The following is a 26,179-nucleotide window of genomic DNA, read 5'->3' as shown; positions in this document are numbered from 1 at the left end:
TATAAGACGATTCACTCTTGGAATTTTTTGCGGAGAAAAAAAAAAATGAACACAGGATGACATCCATACTTCCTCAACAAAAGATGAATCCAAGACAGAAAAAAAAAAAAAAAAAAAAAAAAAAAACAGCCTTCGGAAGCTGTTCGATGGATCCAAAAGCCAAAATAATGGCCAAATTCACACAGTAAAAATTGCTGTGGATTCCGAAGGAATGTTGACATCAAGAACTCCATAGGAACAAGCTGCTGTGCTTTTTTTTGTAGGAGACATATCTAAAGGGAAATGAAGACCCTACTTTGCGTAACATCAGCATGATACGCAAAGACAATTGGGGATGGACCTGCTAACGGATGATCTGGCGATCATCCGTTAGCAGGTCCATCCATTCTGGTGGGCAACTATACACCTTTCCACTTACAACCACCATAGAGGCGGCTGCGATTTACCTCTTTATAGGGTTTCTTCTAACATTTTGTTAAGTTATATTTGCCATCTCAACGTCTCCCAGACATACATGAGGAGTTATTCAGCGAGGGGAATGCCAGAGGTGTATTCAATTCTAGCAGTAAGCTAGAGAATCTTGTAATAACTGAGAGCAAAGTGGAGGAGAAATTGTTGAAGATAAACACAAGAAAGGCACCTGGGGTGGATGGGATCTATCCAGTTATATTAAAGGAGGCAGCAAAGGAGGTAAGCAAACCCTTAGCCATAATTATGAGAGCTTCCTTGGACTCAGGGGAGGTACCCATTGACTGGAGATGTGCAAATGTGACCCCAATTCACAAAGGGGGATCAAAGGCTGACACAAGTAATTATAGACCTGTGAGTTTAACTTCTGTTCCCGGAAAATTAATGGAGGCACTGGTGAAAGAAGCACTGCAGGATCATCTAGACAAGACTTCAGTTATAGCTAGGACACAGCATGGTTTTGTTAAGGGGAAGTCTTGCCTGACCAATTTGATTGGATACTATGATGCAGTCACAAAAGAACTGGATGCAGGGAATAACTTTGATATTATATATTTGGATCTTAGAAAGGCTTTTGATACTGTTGCACATGGAAGACTGCTGCACAAATTGGAGCAGTGTGGCATTGGAGGCAAGTTGCTGCTATGGATAAAGGGGTGGTTGAGGGGGAGAAGACAGAGAGTGGTAATCAATGGACACTGCTCATCGTGGACTAATGTTATTAGTGGAGTCCCTCAGGGTTCAGTATTGGGGCCTTTATTGTTTTCTGTATTTATAAATGATATTGATGATGGTATATCAGGCTTAATGTCCAAGTTTGCAGACGATATGAAGGTTGGCAGGGTTGTCAAGGACACTACTGACACTATGCTGCTGCAACAGGATTTGGAAAGGTTGAGCAGATGGGCTTCGAGGTGGCAAATGAAGTTTAACATTGACAAATGTAAAGTACTAAATATGGGAAACAGCAACCCCAGAGCAGCGTATCAACTCTGTGGTACTACACTGACAGTGGTAGAGAATGAAAGGGACCTGGGGGTGGTGGTGCAGGCAGATATGAAGTTCTCTGAGCAGTGCAGACGAGCTGCAAGAGTAGCTCATGGTGTATTGTCAATGATATATAGGAATTTTTCTAGCAGGGATAAGGAGGTGATTATTCCCTTGTATAAGGCAATGGTCAGGCCACACCTAGAGTACTGTATACAGGCCTGGAGGCCTCATTTCAGGAAGGATGTAGAGCTGCTGGAACGAGTACAGAGAAGGGCAACAAGATTGGTGAATGGAACAAAGGGGTGCTCTTACGAAGAAAGGCTTAAGTTTTGCAAATTACAGTGTCTGGAGACTAGGCACCAGCGAGGTGATCTGATTGAGGTGTATAAAGCCTTGAATGGTTTGAGCATGCTCAATGCTGATGGGATTCTTCCTCTAGCTCAGAAAAATCACCTGAGAGGGCATAAATTCAAATTGAGGAAAGACAGATGTAGGATAGATGTGCGGAAATTTGCCTTTAGCCAGCGGGTGGTTGGTGGGTGGAACAGACTTCCATCCCTTGTCGTGGAAGTTGATAGCCTAAATAAGTTTAAGGCTCAGCTGGACAGGTATTTCGAACGAACAGAGGGGTGAAGTGGAAGTGGTTATTTTTATTTATTTATGTTACTTTTTTTTTTTTTTTTTTTTTTTTTTGGCTGATGCTGCATAAGCTTGCTTTCTTGCATCAAATGCCTCTACTAATGCTAATGCTAATACCTTGGTGATCTCATGGTGCAACTGCCTGCTGCTATTCTTTTAATAGGAGATCTTATTGGACATAATACCATGTGATGTAGTGCAGACACTAATATGAAGTTGTGTTAAAAGAGCTCTTGCTCGAAAGTAACGAGCCTTCTTTTCTAAATACAGGAACGAACACTTTTTTTCCCATATGCCTATCCGCACGTTTACTGCCATTGATCTCTATCTGCTCTCTTTCTCTCCTTTCTTCGTTCACATGAGAGGTTGAAGAAAATCCCTATGTGAGTGATAACTTTGCTGTGATATCTCTTCTGACTGACAAAAAGACCTTGCTAACCATCAAGGATATTTCAGTGGAAGTTTGATAAAGCTGACTGGAATGTCTTCGGACATCTGGCGCAGTTAGACATCACGAGTGAGCAAGGAGTTATCCGACGTCAGGCCAAAGGGAATCTTGAATCCGTTTTACCTTCTCCATAACCCAGGCTGCTAGCTCAAAAGTAGTGCGGGATAAGATTCGGAAAATGAAGGTAAAATATCCACCATTCCTTTTAGTGATCTAGAGCATAAAAGATGTCCAACTGTAGTTGCAAATATTCTAGGGGAAGCAGTTGCAAAATCTCTGCAATAACTATCACCGCTCTCAGATTTATTGGCCGTAAAAGAGAAAAACGAAAAGCGTTCTTTAAATTTCCCTTCAAAAGTCTAGAACCATACAACAAGCCCTTTACTCAGGAAGAGTTAAGTGCAGTACTCATTCTCTTACGAGCAAGTGCTGTGGGGCCAGATGATAACCACTATGAAATGGTAAACCACCTTTCAACACAATCTAAGGATCATTTAATATAATGTAGTTTTATTTAATATAATCTTTCTTTGCAAATAATTTCCGGATTCCTGGAGGAAGTCAATCGTTCTTACCTTCCCAAAACTAGGAAAGGATCCCAGAAACCCAAATAACTATCCTCTCGTCATTCTTATATTATAGCTGTTTGTGCAAGAAAGTTCTGGAAAGAACAGTTAATTCTTGCCTTATGTGTTATTTGGAAACAAATGAGTCTGCTTTCCAGGACATAGTGTGGCTTCCGAAGAAACAGGTCCACTCTGGATCATTTAATCAGGCTCAAACCGTACATTCTGGATCATTTAATCAGGCTCAAACCGTACATTCCTGAAGATTTTATTATATAGGAGCATCTGTTAGTTTTCTTTGATATCTAAAAACACACAGCCAGACGATTTGGCATATTTGGTCTTAGGCGGTAACCTCTCTGTTTTCATTAAACCTTCCTACTTAATCCCAGATTCAAATCCATGTCGAATTCATACTCTTTTCCCCCCCCCCGTATTTTTCCACCATTAGAGAGTAGTTCCGCAGGAATCTGGAGCGAGGGCGCACAAGTACTCGTGTTTTGAGTGATTGTTCAAGACCGTGGCTGCTAAACGCGGTGCTGTTCCTTGTATGCCCTTTATCTTGTGAACTCTTCTACCGTGTGGTCATCCCGGAGTATAAACAGAAAATTTATTTAAGTGTGTTACTTTTCTCAATCAAAATAAACTATGACAGAACAACTTCCTCCAACAGTAAATAATGCCCCTTACGTTGATGATGTTACTATATTTTTTCATTAGTGCAATAGAGGGGTCATTGAAAGGCAACTGCAAAAAGCCATTGATCATCTTTCATCGTGGATATTAGCTAATGATTTCATATTTTCGTCACAGAAGATCGTTTGTGTACACTTCTGTCACAAATGGAAGCTTCATCCTCACCCAGAGTTAAAACTAGGGTAAAATATCATCGCGGTGGTAGCAGAAGCTAAATTCCTAGTACTGATTTTTGACAAGAAGCTGACTTTTTCTACAACATATTCATTAGATGAAGAAAAGGTGTGCAAAGGGGCTTAATATTCTACGATCCCTTTTGTCAATTTCGTGGGGTGCAGATCGCTGTACCCTTCTTCGTCTCTACTGAGACCTTGTTCGTTCTAAACTTGATTATGGTTCTCATTAATGAACCGAACCATCTGTCTCTTAGATGTAAGCAGTTGTCCTCACGGTATGCTTTTAAATTGAAATTCCAACAACCCCATGTGGGGATCACTTTTAGAGCCACAATGGGAAAATGGTAGCTCAAACGGACACCTGACGGACTGCCAACCGATCCGTTGGTAGCTTGTTCAAAGGCTACCAACGTCAAGAAGGTAAATATAATGTACTAAGGTACATTTTTATTTTTTTACTTGGTGCATTATGGCTTAAGCTGCCAATGCACCATAAAAAACGAAATCAACCAACCCGTTCTGCTCACTATACAGAGTTATTTCACCCTCCCTTTCCTTCCAGCACTGCAGTACACAGCCTCATTAGTTACCAAGAAACCTTATGGGTCTAAGGAAACTATTTAATGCATTGAAGACTGCACAGAAGACGACTGTCTTCTGCTATGATTCTTATTTAACAGAGAGACACCTAATAAAGATGATATTCAGTTGGTTATACATTCAAGTGTTCATTATGATTCCCAGTCGCAGTGTGTGTGCCTTTCTCCATAATATAGGGAGTTTGGTTCTCGAATTCTGCAATAGATTGATACAATGGCATAAAATGACGAGTCTGAGTCCTGGCGTGAGGTAATTTTTGCGCATTACATGCACTATAGGCCACTGAATTCATCCATAAGTTGAGACAAACTAAAAGATCGCCGCCGTGAACTGATCGGTGTTTTAGCCGACCTGAAGACAGTCTTCATCAGCAAGCAACGAGCATATAGGAAATGGAAAAAAAAAACAACAACCCTCACCCCCACTCAGAATTTCATTCTATACAAAAAAAGAACGAGTTATCTTGCTCATTTAAACTCAAGAGACAAGCACAGTATCGTCTTTTAACCAATAAACTACAGCAATCCAAGCGTCCATTTGCAAACCACATCAAAAGATTTGAGCTGAATAAAGAGTTATTTTATTCATGGGCGGAAGCTAACTTTGCAGTCTTTATGACAGATGACAATAGCTCATATTATCCTTTCTATCACTGTTCGAAACGTTCTTTTCTTTCCTTCATAGTATTTACTAAAGAAAACCATTTTAAAGTTATTAATGGGCTAGCAAATAAATCCACTGTCGGGCCGAACGGATTTCCGAACTTCATGATAAAAATCAGCAGTGTTTTCATTGTGGATGTCTTACTCAGCATCTTTTACGAAACGTTAATATCAGCATCTGTACCTCTCATTTGGTCAGAGTACCTAGTGAAACATATTACAAAGAATGCGAGACCGAAAAGTGAAGGATTTTCAACCTACATCAATTGGATGTTCCTTCCTTAAATTATTTGAAAATCCCATTCTTGCACAGTTAAGAGACCACTTCTTCCATCTTAGGCCTCCACATCTTGAAACGCTCTTCTGCATCGATTTAGTGCTTGGCAAAAAGGCCTAACCAGATATAATCTTTCTTGATAAGTCTGCACATGACAGAATATCGGTACTCGCTTTGTTAGCAATATTAGGGAATTTCAATTCAGCATGACAGGCTCTCTTCTCGCAGTGCTGAGACAAATCTTACAAGAGAGGCATTTCATTGTCACTCATTAGCAGTTCCAGTGCCGCTATACTATCTTCAGAGGTGTTCCTCATGGGAAAGTGCTGTCTGCTGCCCTTTTTGCCGCAGCGTTGGAATCTCTTCTTGCCAAGCCGTAATATTTTATCATATGCAGACAACCTTAAATTGTTTTTCACCTGTGACAAATCTAAGGAAGCACACACAATTAAACAAATATCGGATATCAACAGCTAATATAATCAGAGTCGGACTGTAAATAAATCCACCAAAATCGGCGCAGATGACCTCCACTAAAAGGAAGATACCTCTACCGTTACGTCTTAATTTGGAATGTCGATCATCAAAGAGACCTCGGCTTGTCATGGGACAGAAACCTTTCCTTCCAACATCATTTTAGAGAAGCAAAAAATAAATATCTTGCTGCCCTTCGGATTGCTCAACAAGAACTGGTTGGATTTTTCAATATAAAATAAAGAAATCGCCCTTTATGCCTCAGTGATTTGGGCACCGGCACCATCAACATATCCGAAACAGTATATACGGCTGGAGTAACGGATAGGATGGCTTAACCGAATAGTTGGAAACCCCTTCATCTTAAAGACAGCCTTACTCTCAACTCTTGAAAACAACCACAAGAATGCTTATAATTACGAACATAGGATCCTTCCCTAACGGGGAGCCTGATACTCCAAACATCCATAACTAACAGAAGACTAACAGAAGAATTACAGACTAATAGAACACAGATACGTTCATCCTTTGATCAGCTGAACTGTTTGGACAACATGTTCCCGACAACATTCTCAAATTTGTCTACGACATGGACATTGATCTTTGGAGGATTTGCGTAGATAGAAGTCACAAAAAGATTGTTTTTGAAGAAACCTACGTCATGCTACAATTCTGAAACAACCAACGCCTAATGATTTTATACGCTATGATGTGATAACCAGATATTGAAGTGTTACGTTAACTCTTATTACAAAATGTTAAGTTTAACAGTGTAAAGTCTATTTTAAGTACATTAATGCTGTTGCATAACCTTCTTTATTGATCATCGCCCCCTCTCTCTGAGTACATGGCAATATTTTAGTTGCCAACAATTATGCACTCTGGTTCATAAACACAGTGAATGAGCTGATCTTGAAAATAGGGGATTATTGAATAGTAGTTCTCTATTTCCAAGAATGCATTAAAGGAACTAAACCGTGGTATGACATGTCAGCAAATTTATACGCCCTTTCAGCTTCTTGCCCCCGATAATTAAGCGTTCCCATAATTCATTAACTACAGAAAGGCCTCCGAGCACATTCACTAACAATTCATCATACTTGTCCTCTGCTCACTGACAGGTGGCAGCTCAATGATTGTATTTGGTCTTTCACAACCGCAGTTATTCATTTATCACATACACGAGGTAGATAACCGTGTTCACCCATCCCATAAGATGTTTCAAATGTTTTACTTGTGAATACGGTTAGGATACGAAACAGTTCGAGGACACGCGTTTTCTTAAGCTGAAATTTGGTACATAAATTAGCAGCGCTGTAGTGGATAAAATATAAGCGTTAATATTTTACTGTTATTTAATTTAACTTTCAATAAAGATTGTTTCAAAATTTGCTCAACTATTTTAAGAAATGTTCTGTGACCTTTTATAATGATCGACTATTTGTTGATGCCATGATATTTAGAGAATTATTTTTAAGTAGATATTTCTATACAGCCTTTCTACGCTTGTTATAACTTTGCTGAAATAGTCATTTTGCTCCATTATATTTTGAGGATGTGTTTATCTTTTCATTTCTGAACTTCTCCACCCCATTTTGGGGAGATTTTAGAAAAAAAAAAAACACCACATCTGTCAATCCTCCTATAGAATTTCTAGAGGCAACAATTGCAAGTTAAAAGCCTCGTCTATAAGTCTCACAACGAGTCCAATCAGATTTTACACATCAGGTATTTTTGTACGTATTTTCCAGAAAGGCTCTTTTGAGAAGCTTAACGACTTGAGATAGGAAGTTATCGATTCACAGAAAGAAAAGGTAATAAGCTGGCAAAAGAGGAGTTATCGACCTAGGAATGAGAGATTGCTGAAGACTTCAGAAATGTTGTTTAAAAGGCAAAGAAAATACTTCCATTAACAAATTTAAAAAAAAGAAAGCTGAATAAGATACTATCGCATCCTATATTGGCTTTTAGAATATTAGACTGTGCTAAGCTGGCTTCCTCCCCTTTTCCAGGAAATGTATTTGCTCTGGCAGCATTGCTATTTCACGTATTATAAGTGTCAATAGAAGGAGTCGCTTAATCCTATATTCTCATTTTTCACTGTGGAATTGCAGTAGCGGCTCATTTGGCTGGCCTGAAATCTTCCATCTTACAAAAATATATCCCCACGCAGTCCTTGTGTGCATGTACCATGGAAACGAGGCCCTAACTTCAAGGACAGGCACACACTGCACTGATCTAAATCTGTCTATTCTTTATTTTCCCGGGACCTGCCGCATAGAAATGGCTGTCAAATGTAGCCATTGGCCAGTGAGTGATACTGAGCAGGACGTAAGTGATAAGGGTGATTGCCCATCCCCCTCCCTCACTTTTTCACTGTCTAACCATTTTTCTCATCACATATCTGGGTCACTCTTTTCTGTCCATTCATCAGTATCTGGTGTCGCCTACATGTTTGCGATGTAGGAGGCGGCTCGGAATTAGGGGTGATGCGATCTCTTTATGTCAAGTGTGACGCTGTGGAAGTTGAAGAGAACGTCGCTCAAGGGGTCATATCTGGAAAATGAAAAGACGGAAACCAGGTCTAAATATTACATTTGGAGTCCATCTCTACAGTGTGGGATTTGATAGTGGTGCAAACGTTGCAGCCTAGGTAATAAAGAAAGCTTGGAAATGGAAATTACATATTAGAGTGGTTTGTCTTTGCAGCGATTTGGTACTGATCTCTTGACTGAACAGAGGTTGATGAAATTGTTACTGGATATGCCACTTTTGTAACAATCTTTATTGAAATAACTTTCAATAAAGATTGTTTCAAAATTTGCTCAACTATTTTAAGAAATAGTCTGACCTTTTATAGTGAGCGACTATTTGTTGATGATATGATATTTAGAGAATTACTTTTTAAGTATATATTTTTGAATAGTCTTTCTACTCTTGTTATAACTTGGTTGAATTTGCTATTTTGCTCCATTGTATTTTGAGGATGTGTTTATCTTTTCATTTCTGAATTTCTCCACCCCATTTTGCGGGTAGTTTAGAAAAAAAAAACATCACATCTGTCAATCCTCCTATACAATTTCTAGAGGCAACAATTGCAAGTTAAAAGCCTCGTCTATGAATCTCACAGACAGTCCAATTAGCTTTGCAATTAACAGTTAACGAAAATTATGCGAGAAAATGGTACAGAAAATTAATAAGAAAAGGGACACTGAACGCAGGAAAAACCAAAGGGCATTGATGCGAAAAAGCTAATAAAGAATCAAAGTGGTTAAGTTTGGAACAGCTCGCAGAAGGATTATGTAGTCACAGATGAAAACTAAATTAACTTTTTTTGTAAAATAAGTTTGTAAAATGCAAATTGCCTGATAATTTCATCTGTTTATCTTCATTTCAATGGCGTTTGTTTTTTATCCTCCAAACTTCAACATCTGCTAGTGACGTTGTAGAAGTTCTCAATTCCTAAAAGTACTTGGTCGATTAAATCATTAGAAATTTTCGCAGGAGGACGTTGTTGTTTAGATCGTATTGCAATTATTATTTTTTATTAATCCACGCACACGATTAGTCTCCTGGAAAAGTTCTTATATTGGAAATACAATAGTTTCTGTTTTGAAATAATCAAGTTTCTTTTCCACTTGATTTCGACGAAAGTTAATTTCTCTCACGAAATGCATCAACCAAAATGTTTGTCTCAATATTATCTAACAAAACGTTTCTTACAACTAGTAAGTTGAGTACTGCTTAGATTCAAAAATAATCTAAGACATCGCGGAAGCTTTTAAGATCAGTGATCGTTGTAGTCTTTAGCGCGATTAGCATTTGAGTCCTGGTTGAATCGATATATGCCGCATCATCAATTTTTCGATAGCAAGGGGGGAAAGGGGGAAAATCCCAAGGTTTTTTGGCTGCATGGAATTTCTCCTTATCCTGTCGTTCTATCTCGGAGATTTGTGAACTATTGAAATCTGTTTGAGTAAAGATAAGTCGATTTTTCAAAACTCCTTGAAAGCCGGCCCGCATAAGACCATCACTATGATGTCACAACAAAAAGAGTGTCTCTTTGACGTAAATCCGCTTTTTTTTTTTTATCCCTTTAATCTGGCTGACGGGAAAGCTATCCGAAACGTAAAAGGAAAAGTGCATTCGAGCACAGCGAACAGTTTTATTACTTTACTTGTGCTGTAGTGAAAAAATATTTGTAATGTCACATCCAGAAAAGGAAATCTTGGCCTGCTTCACTGATTTGCTGAAGCTACGCTAAGAACCACGAGGATACTGATTCAGTGTTGCATGCTGGTCCGTTTCACAGTGGGATTTATAAACTCTTCCGAGTGTTGGGGGTAATTAATAGCCCTGCTTAATAATAATAGGAAAAACTAACACGCTAATGCCAGAAAGAATATCTTAGTTGTATATATGCAGGGAAAGGAAATATGGTGGAGGTTAATGGGCGGAATTCTCAGGTTTTCTTAATAGAATAAGAAAGTATTTTTAAAAGACATGCACCAACACTGAAGGGTAGCCTGTGAAAGTATACCAATGTAATCCGAAAGAAAAAAAGTTCACACCAACTAGATTTATTTATGGGCAATTAAAGTGCCACTGGTAAATCATCAACATAAGAACAGTACCGGAATATTCGCACGAAAGGCTTAAATACTTGATGCTGCAAAGATTTACTACACTTTTATTTTCCTTTGATTCCTTTTCGATAAGAAAAAAAAGATTTTCCTGCTTTATACGCTGTGATTAGAAGAGAAAATTGCCAAGCAGTTAACGGGCAATTTGTCTTTATTGCTGTATCCTGACGGTCTGGCAGCTTCCATAGAAGGTTGTTGCTGATAAATGACTCTCACAATGTCCAAATGATATCAGTAAAAACCTCCACGGTGTCTGGTCTCTTAATTGAATTGCTGAGGTACACTGCTCCAGTTTTCGTTTATTTCTTCGATAATAATTTCCTTTAGAAAATTAAGTGTTTCCTTTTCTTGTACTGTTGAAAACGAAAGTCTCAAATATTATAATTGGCAGTTTATACCACAGCCTAAAAGGGAGGACAGACGAATGAATTTCCAGCTGATAAAGGGATTTACTCTGCTAGATGAAAGCAGCAAATGGAGGATCATCGTCATTATATAAAACCGCACAGCTTTTGAAATGTAGAAAACTCTGGTTGGCTTAACGGTGGTGGAAAAAACCTTTCGTTGGATTAAGCACATTGATATTATCAAGTGATAACTGAATGTTTTTTTTTTTTTTTAATTTTATTATTGAAAGAGCTTGTACACTTGATGTACTTCCTGTTTTGAATAAGGTATAATTACCTTTTATATGCCGGTTTTAATGAATAACTATCAGGGACATGTTACTGTAGAATCCTTGAAGCGATCACATCCATGCATCAGCTCTCTGGGTCAATAAAATTGTCAAGTGACAATAGGACTTTTTAATGTAGGGACGACTGCAAAATGAATACTAGCACAATATTACTAGACCTTTTTATGTAGTTAGGAGGGATGGCATTTCCTTGTTTGTCTGAGCGCTTAAAACTCTTGGCACGGCCCTGACAACTAACTGACTATTGTGTTTGCAGATTAGCTAAAATTTCAACTTCATGATGCATTAAATAAAAATGAATTTCCTCGCTGTTATAGAACAAGTAATCCTAACCCCCACGAAAAACATTGTTAAACTTTAGAACCATTTTAATATTTCTAGATTGATTGTTTCATATTTTTCTGAGGACTCGATAGCAAGGGCACTTCGTGTATCTGTTTGTGGTTTTCCTATAATTCTTTGAATTTGTTTTGATGCACCTTAATAAAGGAGATTATTATTCATCTTGGCGCACCTGCGATATACAATCTAAAACAAGTGTTTTTCTGGTGGGAGATTTAACTGGATTGGCTCCAGGCATGAAAAATAAATAGAACATCTTCTGAATGAAGGGATTTTATTTTTGTTGTTAAATCACACGGAAATATAAGAAATTGTTTATCTGAATACTGGGCTATTGAGGTAAACAATTTCCTATGTCCAAATACAGTACTTTTAATTAGAATATTGTGTTCAATCCTGGAAGAACGTCATAGAGCTTCTAGAAAGGGTTAAAAGAAAAGCAAACAGATTAGTGAGGGATGATAATCGATGTGCATAGGCAGAACAATTTTAAAAGTGCGGACTGCAAAGTTTAGCAACTGGACATCTTGGGGAAGGGATCTGATAGATGTATATAAGACCCTGGAGGGAAACAGAAGAGTGAACGAAGGAGTTTTATTTTCAATGGCAGAAGATAGAAGGGCCAGGAGATACAAATACTAAATTTTGAACGAAATGTACTTTCAAGCAGCGTGTTGTAGATAACTGGAATAAATTTTCCTATCATAGTCATCGAGGCAGTTTAGCAAAGTTAAAATCAGAATTGGATAGTCAGTTTTTAATGACGCCTGTAATTCTAATACTAATCCAATATATGAACATGCCATATGCTTAATAGAATTCATTCATTCTTTAAATGTTTCAAATATAAAATGAGCAAATAAGAAGCTTCCTATTTGCAATAAGATTCTAACATCAGTCTAGTTGCACTGAAACACTGCTCTGCCTTGAGTGGAAGCAGTTTAACTGCTTCCACTCAAGGCAGAGCTGTTAGAACCAAATGTATCTTCCTATGATTCATTTGAAAGTATGAATACCAATCTTGTCAGCAGAATGTTAAGGTTACTTAAATGCATGCTTATAGATTTATATGGCGAATAATACAGCACATCATCAGGGTTTGCTGTATTATCTAATACATGATCCGTCGTTGGAGGATCCTATAAAGTCTGAGGGAGTAGGGAAAGTGCGGAACCTGACATTTGAGCAACGCAAACATGTTAAACTGACTTATTTGCCTGGGTTTCTTCAGGAACAAGATGTCCACTCCATATCTGTATCCATTCAAGATTCCGTGCTTTTCGAATGATACGTTAATAATCTATTACAGGAATTAGATTATTCGGCCGTCTGCTTCTTCATTCCCCACAATACCAAAGTGACCTGATATCCAGCATAAATTATTTTTTTGTTTGGTGACAGTAGTGAAGTTCAGATTGGATGTCTTCCACTGCAGGATGAGGATCAAATACTGTGACCAACTAGTCTGTATAGGTTATGGCCACAAAGAACGACTGCAGAGTTTACCTAATCCACCAGATTAGATAAACTCTGCAGTACAATAAGAGACATTGAGTTAGCAGCTATGAAAGAAGTGAAAACAACTGCGGCGCCCACATGATTGAGAGATTTCGCTCCATTTTGTATATTTGATATTTATTTGTATTCTCTGAGATACGAGTAGCATGCAGTTGTATATTATGGTATGGCAACGCATTTTTATCCCACTCTTTAAAGTATTGCAGAGTGGTGTAAGAGTCTTTACCAGGCGAGTCAGGTTTCAGCATGTTAATGAATGTTACGAGGTGGGGGTCAAAACCTTCTGAGAAGGGAGTATAAAAGACATCGGTACAATTTTTTTTTCCGAACTTCAATATACATTATATTTAATCTGCAAAGTTTAATCCTTCAAAAATTCTTTATATTGAACATCAAATCAGGCTTGGGGCCAGATCTGAACTGTTTTCATCATTGTTGGTGTTTTAGTGTTAGCGTTTTCATCATTGATGCACTCCTACGTATCTTTAATGGAATCCTCACAACGCAAAGTTTCCCAACAGCCTGGAATCAATCTATTCTCCAACCAATCCCCAAACACAAGGAGCTACATCAATTTCACAATTCAGGCCAATAATGAAAGCCTCACGTCTCCTCAAAGTCATGGAGAAATGCCTTCTTCCCATTCTAACCAACCAGGTTCTACCATGTGAATCATCATTCATTCACTATGCCTTGAAACGCAGGTCCACCATTACCAACCGACTGCAAACCACCAACACCATTCTGGGGACTCTACAAGGTAGGCCTGAGATGGCAATTGTTTATCTGGATATCCAGTCTGCATTCGACAGCATAGACATCCAGCCCCTCCTGCAACTTTGTGAGGACGGATACGAGATAAAAGGCAATATACTGGAATTCTTGAAGTCGCTACTTACGTCCTTCAACTTAACTGTGAATAAAAAATCTTTCACAAGGAAAGTTTGTGTAGGTGTTCCCCAGGGCGGAGTTCTTTCAGGGCTCCTCTTTACGGCTGCCATCCACCCATTCCTGTGCCAGCAAACAGAATTTATCAGTTATGCAGATGACTTGAAGCTGCTCTATCGGATCAACGGGACCGCCCGACCTGATTCTGTTTCTGAAACCATTATCAACAGCCTTAAAAATCTGATTACATACTTGGCACAGTTTTCTCTTAAGATAAATCCAAACAAATCTGCACAAATTGTGTTTTCACTCAAATCAAACCCAACGCAACTAAACCTGCAAATCCAGAGAACCCCCATCACCTCCAGTCACCAAGCACAAAGATCTCGGCGTTATACTCAGTTTCGACCCTAAACTCAGTTTCAAACACCATGTTGCAGACATTCACAACAAGGTCTGCAGATTCAGATGGCTCGCCAAACAACACCTCCTTCATGTCACAGAGTCCGAGTACACGCTCCAATACATATACCGGTTTCTGCAGCCAGTCATCACCTACGGTTCAGAAATCTGGGCGCCGGCAACGAAGACGACGCTAAAAACCATTGCAATCGATGAGTACTGGCTTCTTCGGTGGGTCCTCTTCAAGCGTAATCTGCCACCACTCACATATACTTCAGATATCACCCAACTTCTAAATTACAGAAAAGTCCCCAAACGGATATTCACCCTCCGCTTGCTCGTGTCAATTAAAATGATAGCGGGTGAAGTCAATACGCCAAGTTTTTGGCAGATGTGCAATTGGAGGATTCCCCCCGAAACCCTTAAGAGCTCTCTCTGCAGTGGCGTGGAGGTTCAGGATAGGGGGATAGATTCCTGCCCATGGAGATGCTCCACAACGTCCAGGAGATAGTTGTGGACTACAAAAAGTTCATAGAGAAAAAAATCGTACAGAAGACGCATCATGAGGGAACAGCTTTCGTCTTCATTTCCCATGTTAATATCAATTTTAAATGTAAAATATGTAATTACACGTTTTATGTCCTAATATATGTTTTATGTGATTTTTCATGTATTAGTTATTTCATGTTAAACCCTTAGCATTGTCGCTGTTGTGGGTATTATTGCATCAGGCAATCATGTAACCATTCACTGCCTGCAATAAAGATATTATATATATTTAAAAAAAAAAAAAAAAAAACTATACGGGGATGAGTTATTGTTCAGATGCACATTCAGGAATTTGTCTGTGCAACCAGGGCTTTATGCATGAGGGCATTGTCGTGGAGAAGCAGAACCCAAAGACCAAACTTTCCTCATCTGTTTTTCCGAATTGCAGCTTTTAACTTTGACATAAAGCTAACAAAAATTCCCCTGTTATTGTGGTTTTCAGGTGCAAGGTAATCAAATAACAATCCATTTGTGTCCCAAAAAATTAAAATTGAGAATGATCCAGACGTTGGATCATCCTCAATCTCTCTTTTGAACTCCACCTTGTAACAAAATGCTTCCCCAAACATTCTGGTTAGTCATCCTTTGATGGATTCTTTAGCATTTCTGCCCTATTTGTGCAAAAATTTGATTTCTGAACAATGCTCGATTTTCATTTCTTCTGACTACCAACCAACAAATTAAATTTTAGAAATGGCATATTTAATAAGACATTAAGCTATCAAAAAACCTATTCTTTAATTTATTAATGTTTTATATACCGTGTACTCAGAACTTTTTGACTACTCGTTCTTAGATACAAGTTTCAGTTAGGTAACAATTCTTTTAAAGTAAGTCCTGCAGGTCGAAGCCTACTAGGCTTAACTTCATAGAAAGGAAACTATTGAGGGTCATAGAGATCTCTGGCTAGGATGAGCAGAAAAGCATTGTAGCATAGCGACACTGAAGAGCGTATCTTCCGAGAAAATAAAGATTCATTTCGTAGTATACAGGCTTTGCACAGAGGAGGCTGGAAAGGCCCGATGGTTGTCCAATGAGCACTGTGTTGAGACTTGTAAAGCATTTTTCCTGGCCGAAGCAGACACAAAGGATCCATAATCTATCTCGATCCAATTAGTGCTTTATACAAGTAGTATCTAGTCACTGTGTACATCCCATATGATGGTCAATACGGCTCGAAGGATGGCGAGTTTCTCTAGGCATTTCTTTTGGAGATGCGCTATATGAACCCGCAAGTTAAGTTTGTTATGATGTAAATCTTGAAGGATGTTGTACCTCGTGGTATCAAAAACCATTCTCATTATCTAGACACCATCAGCATTTGTTGTCATATAACAAGTAAATTATGTTAGCTTGTATTATGTAAATTATGTTTACATATCTAGAGTGGATCGGTTCCATAAGCCACACTGGTGATCAACGATGATATTCTGTGTTAACAGATCCAAGTAAGTCTGTGATATACGATCTTTTCTAAACTGTTGGTGAGAAGGATCGGCCTGGGGTTATTTGAAAAGGAGTAGGAGGGATTTTTCTCTGACTTTGGGAAGATTAATACAAAATTATGCGATAAATGTGGGTACGTATTTTATTAAAGCTATGATTGTAAAAAAATCAGTAGGGAATGCATGGTTTTGTTATTTCATGATGTAGCAGGTTCCATCCGGGGACAACATTATTACTCGAACAGTGTTGTTTAACAGTTGTGAAAGTGAAAATTATTGAAATGCTATTAGTTTAAATGACTGGTTATATGGAGAGACCTATAGTCACAGTCCCTTTATTGACAGGGTTCTCTAGTCGATTTGCCTCTTTGCTAGACAAGTAACACGAGGTTCCGGAAGAAGAAACCATTCTACCTTTGCCTGAGATTGACTAATTCAGCCATAACAATTCCTTGTCATTGACGAGATTTCACCCCTCAGGGTGGAAAAGACCCTGATTTCGAATCTCGGGGAGGATTACGGTGATTATATCAACTGTGTTACACGTGAGGGTAAATCGACCCCTAAAGACACACACCGCTCTCTTCAAGTACTGCCCTTCGTAAAATAGTAGTAATTTCCCCACTTGTCACTCGTTTAGTCTTCATTCGATTTCCGTCGAAGAGTGGTTGAATTTCTAAAGTCCTCTTTAATCTAGTATGCAGTTAACGATCTCAGGCGGTGGAATAAAGTTCCTCTATCGTTATTTCTGGTTTTTCAGCCTTCACAAAATGCAAATTGGCCACTGAACACACAAAATGATTTAAGCGTTGATCCGCCTAAAACCCCTCAACAACTTTCAGTACTTATTTTTCTTCCACGATTTGGTTGCAAAATGGGCTTCATATATAACAGAAAATAATTGTTCATAGCGCATGTCACTCTTCAATTGCACCCACTCAAAATTAGAAAACCTTTTTGAAGTGTATTTTGACCATATTTCAATGTGTAATAATGCATTATGTAAATTTTATAGCATTACACATGTATTCAAAAGAAATTTCGGATTATAAAAACCCGGTAGTTTCTTCACTTGTATGAACGCTTTCAATTATTCAATTATTCTTAAATTCACTTAAATAGGATGCCTCTATTGTTTTTAAAATACAACTATAAAATGAGTATTTTTTATTATCTTTTAATTAAAATTCGGTAGATGTTTTTCCATTAAAGATTGTTTTTGTTGAAGTCACGTGCACGTTATGAAAGGTTCCGATAAGACATCAAGAGAAAAATTCTATAAAATGTGGTTCATTCTTCACTAATAATGGAAGGAATTGCTGCTAAGCTACAAGTCAGGCTGAAGCAACTAAAGAAGACGAAGAGTGCACAAAAAATATGAAGCCTCAGGCGGTTTTCCCACTTAAGAAGTCAAGTGTTCAAAATCACGGTGGCTTTCACAATCAAGAGAATTCACTGCCTTCACTTGCGATTCAGTTGTGTTATTCCAAACAGAAGCTAAAGGCATCACTGTATCTCATTATAGCCATCAGTTGAGGCATATTTTCTTGGCCCTAATGCTCCATGGCATTCCTTTGAAGAGTTCAGGCCGAGATTAGTGCTGTCGACACTGCGGAAAATCTCGAGACAGTTGAAGCGTCATTTCTCAGATTAATGTTCACACTAGGTGTCAATGCTGTGGTTACGAGACGGAAAATTATGCATATGTTGATGTTGCCAGAATAATTAATGGAAAAGAGAAGGATGATGCAGAAAATGCTGTGCCAGGAATAAACTATTGCAGCAAAACATTTTCTTGTTTCCTTCGTGTATTTAGGCGTCCAAAAAGTATATCTTTAATTTTCATTTAGCATTATTTTATAAATCAATACCAATATTAATTTATGTCTGCCGTTCTCCCGTTTCAAAAAAATAATAATAAATATTAATCTGACATTTAAAATTTTCAAAAATTGAATAAACGAATTAAAAACAATTGCGAATAAACTGACTGTTGTATACTAAGCATGGCATTTTTGTAAAGACAGGCTGAAAATAAAACATTGTGTTAAATTAATATCTGGCTTAATTTTTATAATGTAAAATTAAATTTTAAATTGCGAGTTTATAAAAATTATTGCATTAAAATTATTTAATAAATAATGTAAATATAAAATTCTGTTAATTGTACTTGTATAGTGTAAATCTCACAATATGAAAGCTGGAAGCTTCAGGTTCCATAGCTCGGAATAGCAGTCTCTGAAATACGGGCCTCTGCGGCACCTTCTCTCATGAAACCCATCTTCGACAGCGAATACTGAAGTGGGCAACCCACAAACATCGCCTTCCCTCCCAACAGAGGCCCACCAACTTAAAATCCTATGGCTGCCTCAAATAATCCGCATGAGGAGAACTGCGACCACTGTCAAAATGCTGGTTGAAAAAAAATCAACTCCCCTGACATCTGGGACATAATGCCAGTGGTATGTGCCACCTCCTACCCTAAGAGCCACTCCTCTTCTTCAGCTACAGCGGAACAGGCTGAAGATCTGCAACCAATTTCTATCCGGCCAAGTACTTCCCACAATACAAGCCGTGATAATGATCGGAACAGACCTCCAGAAGTTCTCTTCGGATGGCAATTGCAGGCGCTCACTGGTCCCGCTATTATATGGTCCCTGATGTTGACTCAAACTGATATTCCCACATGCTATCTGAGGCGCAGAACGGCACCTCGCATGTAAATTGATGAACTCTTTCACATGAAAATGCGAAACTGTATACAGACCAACTTAAAGCACGCCTGAGATCAGCGAAATATGCAGACTTAAGAGCATACATACATATGTTTTGTAATTACTTTGTGCAAGTGTACGTGTATATACCTTCGTGTACTGTCAGCCTCAGAACTTGTATATACTTCAGCTATATATTTGAATATTCATTGATATATATCATGTTTTAATTTACTGTTTTAATTCTCATCTATTTGTGATACACGTTTTCATGTTACCCCATAACCTTGTCAGCTCCTGGCTGTGGAGGGCACATATTGTATCTTTGCTGTATATGTACGATACATGTAACGTGGTTACTATGTACACAATATAGTTCAATAAAGATTTCTTCTTATTATTATTTTACAATAAACTCTTTCCTTCTGTTCTATCAGCTGTCTGATAACTACGTGAAAGTTTAAACACAATCGACTGCTATTAGAAACTCGTACCAACAACTAAGAAGCAGTCTATATTAGACAACTGTACAGATGCATCACTATCCGAGACAGCTTTCGGCAGTTCACAATTGCGACACTACTGTCCGGTAACTGCTGTCTGGCCTAACCTCATGTCCATACTAGGCTTTTCTGAAATACTATGGGATTCGTATTCTGGAACAAAGTTCAGTATACTGCTGATAGCAGTTTGGCCACATCGTACATTTCCTTCCGTTAGCTGTTAGTTACCGATCTCTATTCGAGGAAAGACATCCCTCAATTTTTTTTTTCTCTGGTTTGGCAGGCGCAGGTTACCACTCAAGCAAAAATCCCTTTATCTGATATGCTAGTTCAAGGACCCGAGATAGATGTGTTTCTATCCACACATCTACCGAAAGAGTCTATCGGATTGTTTACGGCGACCCTAGAACCTAGCAAAGAACTCGAAATCTATCGACTTTCATCACTTCTGATTCCACCGCATAGTTTGGTACCACCGCTTTGGAACACATACCGTGGTATTGCATAACACCAAATGAAACAGTTAAAATTGGTAGTATACTGCAGTGTAATCATACGAGCAACATAGCCAATTAGCCATTAGAATCAGGTCATTCTGAGTTGGTCACCACAGAGATGTTGATTCCCCTCTTTTCCTCATTATCACATCACTGGACACGTCCGTCTTCTTGGACATTATAAACCGTTGAAGGTTTCAGGTTTTCTTATTGAAATCAACGTGGTGCTGGATGATAAAATTTATCATTCCAACACCACGTTGGAAAGTGAGTTTCTAATTGCTGTTTGATATTTCCAAATTAACACCATCAACTCAAATGAACGCTAATTTCGAAATTAATACAAGCTTTGTAGTTTTTTACAAAGTAATAGCCAAAAAGAAGTTCGTATATAAATGAAGCTAGAAGAAAGAAAAATCTTAATTTTTCCAGATGGAAGACAGCCAGGAAACAACGCTATGAGCAAGTTTAAAGCGTTACTTCTGAGGTTTTGGCGTAGTGCCAAATTGACAGTTCGCTTCCATCAGATTGGACTCTTTATATTACCGTGTCTCTTTGAACGCATAGTACAGATATAGCAGTTAATGCATTACATATTTCGCTTTCATTGTAGGAAATCCACGATCATCCAAGATGACAATGACAAGAAGAGCGAACAGAGACACCCATTTTGGAATACTAACATTCCCATGTGAGATGAGATCGTTTGCAATGGCAGCAGTCATGCTGTGTCTTTATCAAGTTATGGCCGTCAGCTCCCATGTACGCAACGAACTAAAGATGTATAAAAGCAGTGACCTGTTTCTTATCGATGTCACTATATTCCGGGAACTGTTTTTGTCGCCTTCAATGACTTGTTTCCAAGGCAACGAAAACAGCTGCAGTTAAACATTACGGACAGTTAAGAACCGTTTATCTAAAACGGGGATATGGCATGTCTTATGGAGGCTACGATCCTAAAATAGGGACCACCAACCCCCATCCTGTAAGTAGCATTAAATGTAATGAGAATCTACGTACCGTGCATTATCCTTCAACTCTTTGCGACTCGGGAGGTAATTCATTAACGCTGATCTATAGCTTGACGGGGACCTTGGCAACAGATCAGTTGGGCTAAGGTGAGCGTGAAATATCCATGTTCGGCTCTTTTAATGAGGAAAGATCATCACTTGCTTTTCGATTTGCACTAATTTACTGCAATGCAGATTCTATGAAAACAAGTTTTATTAGCAGCATAGAGAGATTACCGGTTAAATGCAACTCAGTGCTTAATATTAAAGATATTTAACAAAAACAATGAGTGGTACTTTAAACATGTGGTACAGTTGGTGTGTGTGATCCCCATTCACGCACATGCACAGAAATAATTCAGTACAAAATAGTATTATACAACTGGTAATATCCACACTTCGAAGTACATTCGGATTAAAAATTGTCATATCAACGTGGGTCTGATTTCTTATTATTATTGAGATGTTGTAATAAATAACTGCAGCGTTGATTTTGAAGTAAACTGTGTTATTAATATTGAAACCAAAACTACTCTGTGGTGCAAACTAAATATTTTCAACATGACCACGTTGAGTCAATGCATGCTGGAGACGTCGTACCATTGATTCTTTCCAAATGATTCCCAACCATATCACCATGCGTTTCAGTGCAATCCCTTATGAAAACATCGAGAGAATTTAGGTAGAGTGGCTTAGCTGGTCCTCTCACGGGACCTCCTTGCCCCATCCACCATCCTCTAAATTTCTCCTTCAAGTATGTTGTCATCTCTTTCGCATATGGTGATGCGCCATCATATTGTATCCACATCCGAGCTCTTGCTGTAAGAGTCAATTTCTAATAAAAGTGGTACTTCTCAAATCATGCTGTAGTGAGCAGATGTTTAAATGTCTTCTTTCAACGAAATGCGGTCCAATAAGGTGGTTCCGCTCACACCCCACATTTATTGAAATTTTGTACTGAGAATTATTTTGAATCACCTCATGCATATTCTCGTGAGCCATGTTTGACAAGTGTTACTTGTATTGTTCATGCTATCTTGCTGTTGTTGTTGTTGAAGTGGGGTTTATTGGCGCAAGGGCTGCTATGGCCAAAATGCGCCTATAACTTTAGATTGTTGGTCTATATGTGAAAGGAATTGTTCTAGAAATGACTGTATACGTTTATCATTTTTAAGTATTTAAACAGTTCTGATAGATTGGCGTCATCTCCAAGTATATTATCTAGTTGCAAGGGTTTTTGTGAGTTGATTAAAGATCTGAAACATTCAATTCTAGCTGAACCATAGTGTGCACATTCAATAATGATATGTTTCACTGTAAGAATAGAACTACAGTGCGAGCAGAGAGGAGGCTCTTCTCCTAGCAGTAAAAAAAGGTGCGTTAGGTGCGTATGACCAATTCGTGCTCTTGCAAGGACGACCTCTTCGTGCCTGGTTAATCGGGAACTAGATCTCCATAGCTGTGGGTTTTGTTTTATTTCAAGAAGTTTGTTTGATATCTGATTATGCCACTTTTCAGACCACATCTCTGTACATATCCTCCGTATGATTGGCTTGTAATCAGAAAAAGGAATTGGGATGGGATCAGAGCAAGCAGGGTGTTTTGCTGCTTCGTCTGCACGCTCGTTTCCTGGAATTCCGACGTGGCTGGGTATCCAGCAGAGAGTGACAGTCAGCTTATTTTTATTGAGGTGATATAACTGTGATCTGATTTGTGTGAGAAGTGGATGGGAAATTTGTCGATTTTCCTGTAGGGCATTCATTGCACTTAAAGAGTCTGTGTATATTATGACCTGGATATTTAAAAGATCATTAAGGAGATTTAGAGCCATTTTGATTGCATATAATTCGGCAGTAAATACACTGCATTCACACGGTAATTGTACAGAAACAGTGGATGTAGGACTGATTGCTGCAGCTCCCACGGATATATCAGTCTTGGATCCGTCTGTGTATATATGAAGACTGTGAGCATTGGTCAATGCATGGTCCGCATGTAACTGTCTAAGATTGTGATTTGATAGGGAGTGTTTTCCCCACTGTAGAAAATAGTTGTCGCAAAGAGGTATATACATTGTCCATGGTGCTTGTAATACATCTGCAGCTTGAGAGATGTTTCCTAGACAGATGTTCCAATTTTTGGTTAGCTCTTGTAGCCGGATACCAGCAGGTTTGTTTTCATTGGGTTTATTTTTATACAAATTTTCCCACTGAGGTTCAAACAGATATGTCCAGATGGGGTGAGAAGGGAGACTACGTAGTTTGGCTGCATAGTTAAGGAGCAATACTTTTCTCCTAAGATGTAGTGGTGGTTCATTGGCGTCTATATACAAACTTTGCACTGGGGAGGTCTTAAAGGCTCCTAAAGCAATTCTCAGAGCACTATGCTGGACTGGATTGAGCCGGGCTAGTACTGTCTTACGCGCAGAGTCATAGACTGGGGCTCCATAATCTAGTCGAGATCTTATTAAAGTACGATATAAGTGTAAGAGTGTGAAGCGATCGGCTCCCCATGTCATAGAAGAGATAACTTTGAGAATATTCATCTTTCTCATGCACTGAGTTCTCATTTGCATTATATGTGCCTGAAAGGTAAGTTTAGTGTCCAGTACTAAACCCAAGAACCGGATATTGTTGCTAAGTGGTATTAGTTGAGCTCCTAACCTTAGCTCAGGATCTGGATGAAGCTGTCGCTTTTTACAAAAGTGAATAGCAGTGGTTTTTGTTCTGGATAGGCGATAGCCATTGTGGGATGCCCATGACTCTATTTTGTTTATTGAGAGTTGCAGTTGGCGTTCAATGGAGCACATATTTAGTGAATGACAGGATATAGTAAGGTCGTCTGCGTAAAGATAAGTGTCGACATTACGCGGAATATTATCTGTTGCATTGTTCAGCATAACTGCAAAGAGTGTTGCACTAAGAACTGATCCTTGTGGGACCCCTTCTTCCTGAACAACCTTTTGGGATAGTGTATTGCAATAACGCACCTGAAATGTTCTATTTTGGAGAAAGCTCTGTATGATTAGTGGTAGCTGGCCCCGAAGTCCTGTGGCATAGAGATGTTGAAGTATGCCATAACGCCAGGTTGTATCAAAGGCTTTTTCAATGTCCAGGCAGACCATGACGAGATGTTCTCTACGGATGAAAGCATTCCGTATGTTGGATTCTGCCTTGATCATAAGATCTAGAGTTGATCGATTTTTCCTAAAGCCATATTGATTTTTGTCCATTACCGAATAAGATTCTAGAAACCAGACTAATCGAGCATAAATCATTTTTTCCATTATCTTACCAAGGCAACTGCTGAGACATATTGGTCGATAGTTTTGTGGTTCTGACTGATCCTTTCCAGGTTTAGGAAAGGCTAGGACGATTGAGTGGCGCCAAGAAAGAGGGAAGTAACCTTCTGAGAATAGCCGGTTGAAATATGCCAGTAGTGAATTCACAGCTTGATTGTTTAGATGTTTAAGCATCATGTAGTATATTCCATCAGGCCCTGGTGCAGTATTCGCTGATCGGTTTAGGGAGCTCTCTAGTTCCAGTAATGTAAAAGGTCTGTTATATGAGAGAGATGCCGTTGTATGAAAGTTCAGTTTATTCTTTTCTGCGTTGGCTTTATGCTGTTTGAAGGCAGGCTCGTATGCTGCCGTGGCTGATATTTGAGAAAAGCATTCAGCCAGGACATTTGCAATGTCCACTGAAGAAGAAAACTCTTTACCCTTCCAACTTAGAATAGGCGTTTTTTCTGGGAGGTATTTTCCATTTAGTTTCTTTATTTTATTCCATATTTTTCTACTTTCAGTATTTTTAGTGATGGTAGAAGCAAACCGGATCCAAGAGTCTTTTTTTGCTTTTTTCTGCACGTAACGTGCCTTGGCTTTGAGTTTCTTAAAATTAATTAGGTTCTCGGTTGTTGGATGCTTGCGAAAGAGATTCCATGCCTTATTCCGTTCTTTTTTAGCATCTCGACAATCACGATTCCACCAAATATTGGCATGTCTATGTGGACCGATTGTGACTTTGGGTATGGCACTGGTTGCAGCTGTTATTATCTGTGTAGTAATATGATCGGTAACATCATCAATAGGCTGGTTTTTAATAACTTGATCATCAAAGGAAATTGCATTGGTGAACTTGTTCCAATCTGCTTTGGAGAATTTCCATTTTATGGGACTGATTATATGTGAGGTTCTATTTGTTTGCAATTTGCAAATAATCGGGTAATGGTCGCTGCTCAGTGGGTTATTTGAGACTGACCACTGAATGATTGGGAACAATTTTGGGGAACATATTGATAAGTCTATGGCAGTAGATACTCCGGTTGGAAAGTGAATATAGGTGTCAGCACCAGTATTTAATAATGTGAGATTCTGGTTATTAATAATTGTTTCAATGAGTTTTCCTCTTTTGTTTATCTGGGGTGATCCCCACATAGGGTGGTGCCCATTGAAATCTCCTAGCAGAATAAAAGGCGATGGAAACTGCCTTATAAGTTCCTCCAGCTCTTTCACAGTGAATTCTTTGTTTGGGGAAAGGTACAGTGAGACTACTGTTAACATAACATTCAGATCAATTCGTACTGCTACAGCCTCTAATGTGGTCTGCAGCGGGATCTGTTTTGTAGGAACCTTGTTGTCGACAATTATGGCTACACCTCCTCTTGTTGAATTATTGTTTCTGTCCTGTTGATATATACTATAGTTTTTGATCACTGGAGTCACTTGTGGGGTTAGATTGGTTTCTTGCAGGCATAGGATAACTGGACTGTGTTGTTTGATTAGTTCATAAATATCAAAAATATTGCTTCGTAGACCTCTACAGTTCCATTGTATAATGCTGTGCATTATTTAGTTTTAGAAATTGTGTATGGTTCTGTCTGTTTTTTGTGTCCTACCTGTTTGCCTCGATCTAGTTTGATCTTTTCTTTTTTTGGAAAAGTGGGGCGTCCAATTTCCATATCATCTTCTGCATGT

At 38.7% G+C, this 26,179-nt stretch overlaps 1 protein-coding gene across 1 annotated transcript in view; it reads right to left on the bottom strand.

Annotated features, from left to right (window-relative positions):
- Positions 1-26,179, bottom strand: part of LOC150079004 (pyrokinin-1 receptor-like) — a 163,300-nt gene that overhangs the window by 38,704 nt on the left and 98,417 nt on the right. The window lies entirely within an intron of this gene.

The sequence above is a fragment of the Mastigoproctus giganteus genome, chromosome 10, assembly GCF_048544385.1.
Source record: "Mastigoproctus giganteus isolate SK-2022 chromosome 10, ASM4854438v1, whole genome shotgun sequence".
Taxonomy (NCBI): domain Eukaryota; kingdom Metazoa; phylum Arthropoda; class Arachnida; order Uropygi; family Thelyphonidae; genus Mastigoproctus; species Mastigoproctus giganteus.
Note: the sequence above shows the minus strand (reverse complement) of the source record. Positions and strands in the feature narration are given on the sequence as shown.